General features: G+C 38.4%; 1 long non-coding RNA gene across 1 annotated transcript; it reads right to left on the reverse strand.

The window, feature by feature from the left end:
* Positions 1-2447: 2447 nt before the first annotated feature.
* LOC141033169 (uncharacterized) lies at positions 2448-5771 on the reverse strand. Its single transcript, XR_012195051.1, has 2 exons — positions 3870-5771; positions 2448-3205 (listed from the first exon to the last, which is right to left on the reverse strand). It is a non-coding gene; the product is annotated as an uncharacterized lncRNA (long non-coding RNA).
* Between the last annotated feature and the right edge of the window lie 1024 nt (positions 5772-6795).

The following is a 6795-nucleotide window of genomic DNA, read 5'->3' on the forward strand; positions in this document are numbered from 1 at the left end:
AAAGTAGACAGTAAAAGCCAAAATAGACTAAATATATATAGCCTGAACGATCCTAAAAATCCCTCGAAGGAGATAATAAAGAACCCAAAGCAGATGGTATCCTACTGCAAGGGTGGTCTTAAGAATCCAAAAGAGGTTGCTCAGAAGAGATAGATGTATCCCAACCTCTATTGCTCTCGCGTAAAGACTTTTTTTTTACGCGACAGGAAAAAGTGACTACGAATTCCCCTTTTTGTTTGCGAATCCCTGTTTGTATCCTTTGAGCGCACGCCCATTAAGTAGCGATCAAATCAAGGAAATCGATCAAACGATCCCCGTGCCAGCCCAAATCATGATCTTCACCAACTTGGATTTGGTTCTCTCGCGAAAATCGCGAGTTGCAGAGATGAGAACCATGAAAAGCAAGATCCCGAATAAGAAAACAGAAACCGAGGAAGAGGAAACCACAAGAGTGAAGACTAGTAGAGTCTCGTCTTTTGTCATTCTTTGCTCCTTTTTCACTCAATGATTCCTTCGAATTTGCCGACCAAAAATTCTATATGTCTATTCTATCTATGATATTTCTATATATATAGAATATGATATCTAATATGACATCCGATTTGTCAAAGGGATTGGATTGGTGACTTACCCATTCAGTGACTTTGGCACTGGACGTTCCAAAAACGGGTACTATCGGATCGGGTGAATTAGAGAATAGACAGAGGTCCGTTGGCATTTCAGCCTTTCTTCTCCTTTCAGGGCCTATCCGAAAGAGAATCCAGTACCTCTTGGTCCTGAATATCAGAATAGGACGAACGAACCGGCCTCCGCGGATATCTTTGCTTCGGAACAAAACCCTGCAATCAAATAGATTGTCCCAAGGGCGCCATATTCTAGGAGCCCAAGTTATGCTATTGAAAATTCGTTCCTCTAGCAGTTCCGGTTTGAGCATTCCGTTCCCTTTTTCAAACTCCACTTCTTTTCATATAGCAATCCCTGATCAAAGAGAGAACAATATCCATTTCAAAACATTTCTAACAGATTCCTTAGTTCGGACCGACGAAGTAATGTCACTCGACTATTATCAACCTGACTGCAATCTTTTTCTGTCGGTAAGGATTGCACCAGAGCACCTTCTACTTCTAATAGGCCATGAACTATAGATAGAGAAGAATCATTCTGAGCGAGTACATAAGAAGCGATCCACTTTTTTTCATCGGTTCCAGGGGAAGACCAAAGATCTTGCGCGGCAGGTCCGCCAGAAAAACTCAAAAGAGAAAGAAGTCTCGTTAATCTCTTCATGCTCGTTCCAAGTTCGAAGTACCTTTTGGCCAAAGAAAAACCCGCTTCCTGACACGATTGCCTCTTTATCTTTATATAGATAGATTCTATGGGGTTATTACTTAGTAAGTCTATTTTGTACAAGAGCCCCTCCTATCTGATAGAAAAGGGTCCCATGATCCCGAGCCGATCTTACCTTGGCTCGCAAACCCCAAGTTTGTCTATGAAGAGCTAATCTAATTGTATTTTTTTCTAGAATGGATTTCTTATGTGGAATACTAATGGATAGGGCTTCGTTGCTAAGTGCTACAAGATCTAGTGCACTGGAACTCGTGGTTATGGACCCGAATCCTTTAGTATGGAACATTGTCTTTTCCAAGTAAAAACCCCTAGTATATGAAAGAATGAAAAGGTGCTTTCGTTCTTGTGGAATAAGAAGCCCTCGTACCTTAATGAAAGGAAAATCGTAATTTTTCGTTAGGTATTTGACCAAATAGGATCGTCCAGTTCCTACAGAACCTATCACTAAAATACCCGATAGGGCTAAGCGGAACGAAAAGGGTTTTCCATGAGATGGTAAATGAAAACGATTAGTCCCACACGAGGTTTGGGAATAAGTGATTGTCTGATAATGAGCAAGGAATATACGTCTTTCTGCTAAAGAGGATCTATTAAACTCATAATTCATTAGATCCTTGTTATCAATGCCAACTAGGTATCATAAGTAAATGGATCCCGGTTGTTCAATCCTTTGATAACCAAGGTCATTCTTTGCTAAAGAGAAATGATCACTATGAGTCAGACTCAATAGAATTGGATCCATTCCAAATAGCGAGAATTAGGATTCTTGATCCCTCTCAATCTCTCTTTCAATTCGAGGATCCAGAGAGGTGTTTTCATAGTCATCTCCGAATATTTGCCATCTCGGAATATTTTCGATTTCATTTTTCTATGATATGTCTTTCTATATGAAAATTGGTTATTTACGATGTACGATGATCCCTGTTAAGCATCCATGGCTGAATGGTTAAAGCGCCCAACTCATAATTGGTAAATTTGCGGGTTCAATTCCTGCTGGATGCACACGAACGGGAACATTCCATAAGTCTATTGGAACTGGCTCTCTATCCATGGAATCTCATCCATCATCCATACATAACGAATTGGTATGGTATATTCATACCATAACATAAGAACAATAAGAACTCGAATTCTTATCGATACTGGAACTCAGAGCATAGGAGGGAAAGTCGATTTATGGATGGAATCAAATACGCAGTATTTACAGAAAAAAGTCTTCGTTTATTGGGAAAGAATCAATATACTTTTAATGTCGAATCGGGATTCACTAAGACAGAAATAAAGCATTGGGTCGAACTCTTCTTTGGTGTTAAGGTGGTAGCTGTGAATAGCCATCGACTACCTGGAAAAGGTAGAAGAATAGGACCTATTCTGGGCCATACAATGCATTACAGACGTATGATCATTACCCTTCAACCGGGTTATTCTATTCCACTTCTAGATAGAGAAAAAAACTAAAGGAGAATACTTAATAATACGGCGAAACATTTATACAAAACACCTATCCCGAGCACACGCAAGGGAACCGTAGACAGGCAAGTGAAATCCAATCCACGAAATAATTTGATCCATGGACGGCACCGTTGTGGTAAAGGTCGTAATTCCAGAGGAATCATTACCGCAAGGCATAGAGGGGGAGGTCATAAGCGCCTATACCGTAAAATAGATTTTCGACGGAATCAAAAAGACATATCTGGTAGAATCGTAACCATAGAATACGACCCTAATCGAAATGCATACATTTGTCTCATACACTATGGGGATGGTGAGAAGAGATATATTTTACATCCCAGAGGGGCTATAATTGGAGATACTATTGTTTCTGGTACAAAAGTTCCTATATCAATGGGAAATGCCCTACCTTTGAGTGCGGTTTGAACTATTGATTTACGTAATTGGAAGTAACCAATTAGGTTTACGACGAAACCTAGAAATCGATCACTGATCCAATTTGACTACCTCTACGGGATAGACCTCAACAGAAAACTGTTGAGTAACGGCAGCAAGTGATTGAGTTCAGTAGTTCCTCATAGAAAATTATTGGCTCTAGAGATATGGTAATATGGAGAAGACAAAATTGTTTGAAGCACGCACAGAACCGGAAGCGCCCCTTGTTTCAAAGAGAGGAGGACGGGTTATTCACATTTAATTTGATGGTCAGAGGCAAATTGAAAGCTAAGCAGTGGTAATTAAGACCCCCGGGGGAAAATAGGGATGTCTCCTACGTTACCCATAATATGTGGAAGTATCGACGTAATTTCATAGAGTCATTCGATCTGAATGCTACATGAAGAACATAAGCCAGATGACGGAACGCAGAGACCTAGGATGTAGAAGATCATAACATGAGCGATTCGGCAGATTTGGATTCCTTTCCTATATATCCACTCATGTGGTACTTCATCATATGATTCATATAAGATCCATCTGTCTAGAGATCGTCATATACATCTAGAAAGCCGTATGCTTTGGAAGAAGCTTGTACAGTTTGGGAAGGGGTTTTTTGAGAGAAAAGAAGAATCTACTTCAACCGATATGCCCTTAGGCACGGCCATGCATAACATAGAAATCACACGTGGAAGGGGTGGGCAATTAGCTAGAGCAGCAGGTGCTGTAGCGAAACTCATTGCAAAAGAGGGTAAATCGGCCACTTTAAGATTACCATCTGGGGAGGTCCGTTTAGTATCCCAAAACTGCTTAGCAACAGTCGGACAAGTGGGTAATGTTGGGGTGAACCAAAAAAGTTTGGGTAGAGCCGGATCTAAGTGTTGGCTAGGTAAACGCCCCGTAGTAAGAGGGGTAGTTATGAACCCTGTGGACCACCCCCATGGGGGCGGTGAAGGGAAAGCTCCCATTGGTAGAAAAAAACCCACAACCCCTTGGGGTTATCCTGCGCTTGGAAGAAGAACTAGGAAAAGGAAAAAATATAGCGATAGTTTTATTCTTCGTCGCCGTAAGTAAATACGTAACTAGGAATATGGAAAATTGCATTTTTGGAATTTGCAATAATGCGATGGGCGAACGACGGGAATTGAACCCGCGCATGGTGGATTCACAATCCACTGCCTTGATCCACTTGGCTACATCCGCCCCTTATCCAGCTAAAGGATTTTTTGCTTTTTTCCATTGATCATTATTCTATTTATTCTGACCTCCGTACTTCGATCGAGATATTGGACATAGAATGCCACTCTTTAAAAAGGAAAAAAGGAGTAATCAGCTGTGACACGAAAAAAAACGAATCCTTTTGTAGCTCATCATTTATTGGCAAAGATAGAAAAGGTCAATATGAAGGAGGAGAAAGAAACAATAGTAACGTGGTCCCGGGCATCTAGCATTCTACCCACAATGGTTGGCCATACAATCGCGATTCATAATGGAAAGGAACATATACCTATTTACATAACAAATCCTATGGTAGGTCGCAAATTGGGGGAATTCGTGCCTACTCGGCATTTCACGAGTTATGAAAATGCAAGAAAGGATACTAAATCTCGTCGTTAACTGAATTCTGAATAGAAAGATTAAGAAGAAAAAAAAGATTCAAAATAAAGTAAAGGTAGGCGGGGAATAACCTTATTTATGACAAGTTTCAAACTAGTAAAGTATATCCCTAGGATAAAGAAGAAGAAAAGTGGGCTAAGGAAACTCGCAAGGAAAGTTCCAACCGATCGTCTACTTAAGTTCGAGAGAGTTTTCAAAGCACAAAAACGTATCCCTATGTCTGTTTTCAAAGCACAAAGAGTTCTTGACGAGATTCGCTGGCGTTACTACGAGGAAACTGTTATGATACTGAACCTCATGCCCTATCGAGCATCTTATCCCATCTTAAAGTTGGTTTATTCGGCAGCCGCAAATGCTACTCATTATAGGGATTTCGACAAAGCGAATTTATTTATTACTAAAGCCGAAGTCAGTAGGAGTACTATTATGAAGAAATTCAGACCTCGAGCTCGAGGACGTAGTTTCCCCATAAAAAAAAGCATGTGTCATATAACAATTGTACTAAATATAGTAAAGAAATCTAAATAACCTTTAGATCCATCTAAGATTTCGATTCCCAGTAAAAAAAAATATAGAATAGAAAAATATGGGACAAAAAATAAATCCACTCGGTTTCAGACTTGGTACAACCCAAAAACACCATTCCTTTTGGTTCGCACAACCAAAAAATTATTCTGAAGGTCTACAGGAAGATAAAAAAATAAGGGATTGTATCAAGAACTATATACAAAAGAATAGGAAAAAGGGCTCGAATAGAAAAATAGAATCAGACTCAAGTTCCGAAGTAATTACACATAATAGAAAAATGGACTCAGGTTCAAGTTCCGAAGTAATTACACATATAGAAATCCAAAAAGAAATCGATACGATCCACGTCATAATCCATATTGGATTCCCAAATTTATTAAAGAAAAAAGGAGCAATCGAAGAATTAGAGAAAGATCTACAAAAGGAAATTAACTCTGTAAACCAGAGATTTAATATTTCTATCGAAAAAGTGAAAGAACCTTATAGACAGCCTAACATTCTTGCAGAATATATAGCTTTCCAATTAAAAAATAGAGTTTCATTCCGAAAGGCAATGAAAAAAGCCATTGAATTAACTAAAAAAGCAGATATAAGGGGAGTAAAAGTAAAAATTGCGGGTCGTCTCGGAGGAAAAGAAATTGCACGCGCCGAATCTATTAAAAAGGGTAGACTTCCCCTCCAAACAATTCGCGCTAAAATTGATTATTGCTGCTATCCAATTCGGACTATCTATGGAGTATTAGGTGTAAAAATTTGGATATTCGTAGACGAAGAATAAGTAATCTTGTCTTCGGATTCTGTCCATTGATAGAATAAAAAATGACAAGAGACTTTTTTCCTGAAATCCCTGCAAAAGAAGAAATTATACCTCTTTCTATAAGATTTAATGAAAATTGATAAATCATTTAATATAATTGCTATGCTTAGTGTGTGACTCGTTATTTTTTTCTTTTTTTTAAGAAAAAAACTTAGTAATTATAGAAAATTAACTAATAACCAACCTATTGCTTCGTATTGTCGAGATCCTAACTAAGAAACAGTCACTATATGAATAAATACCTCTATCATAAATGAGTAGATGTGTCATATAGTTGTAGCAACTGCAATTTTTTCTCTAAAAAAGAAAAGGGATTCTAGGTTGTGAAGCAAAACTAAAGGGATGTGGATAAAGGGAGGGATGATAGAAAGAAGGAAGAGGAAATAAATAAGATATAGGATTCCACTATGTATGGTCTATGAATTACATCATAAAAGGCAATGTGATAAAGCATCAATATAATAAAAATAATAGAGAATTAAAAATTGTAACTTGAAACAAGAACTACAAATTTAAAGCAATAATAAAGAGCCGCCCGGGTTAATAAAACTGAGAAAATTAACTCGGAAAGAAATTTTTTGGAAGCTCCGTTGCGGGATTCA

This window comes from Aegilops tauschii, unplaced genomic scaffold (assembly GCF_002575655.3).
Source record: "Aegilops tauschii subsp. strangulata cultivar AL8/78 unplaced genomic scaffold, Aet v6.0 ptg000662l_obj, whole genome shotgun sequence".
NCBI lineage: Eukaryota > Viridiplantae > Streptophyta > Magnoliopsida > Poales > Poaceae > Aegilops > Aegilops tauschii.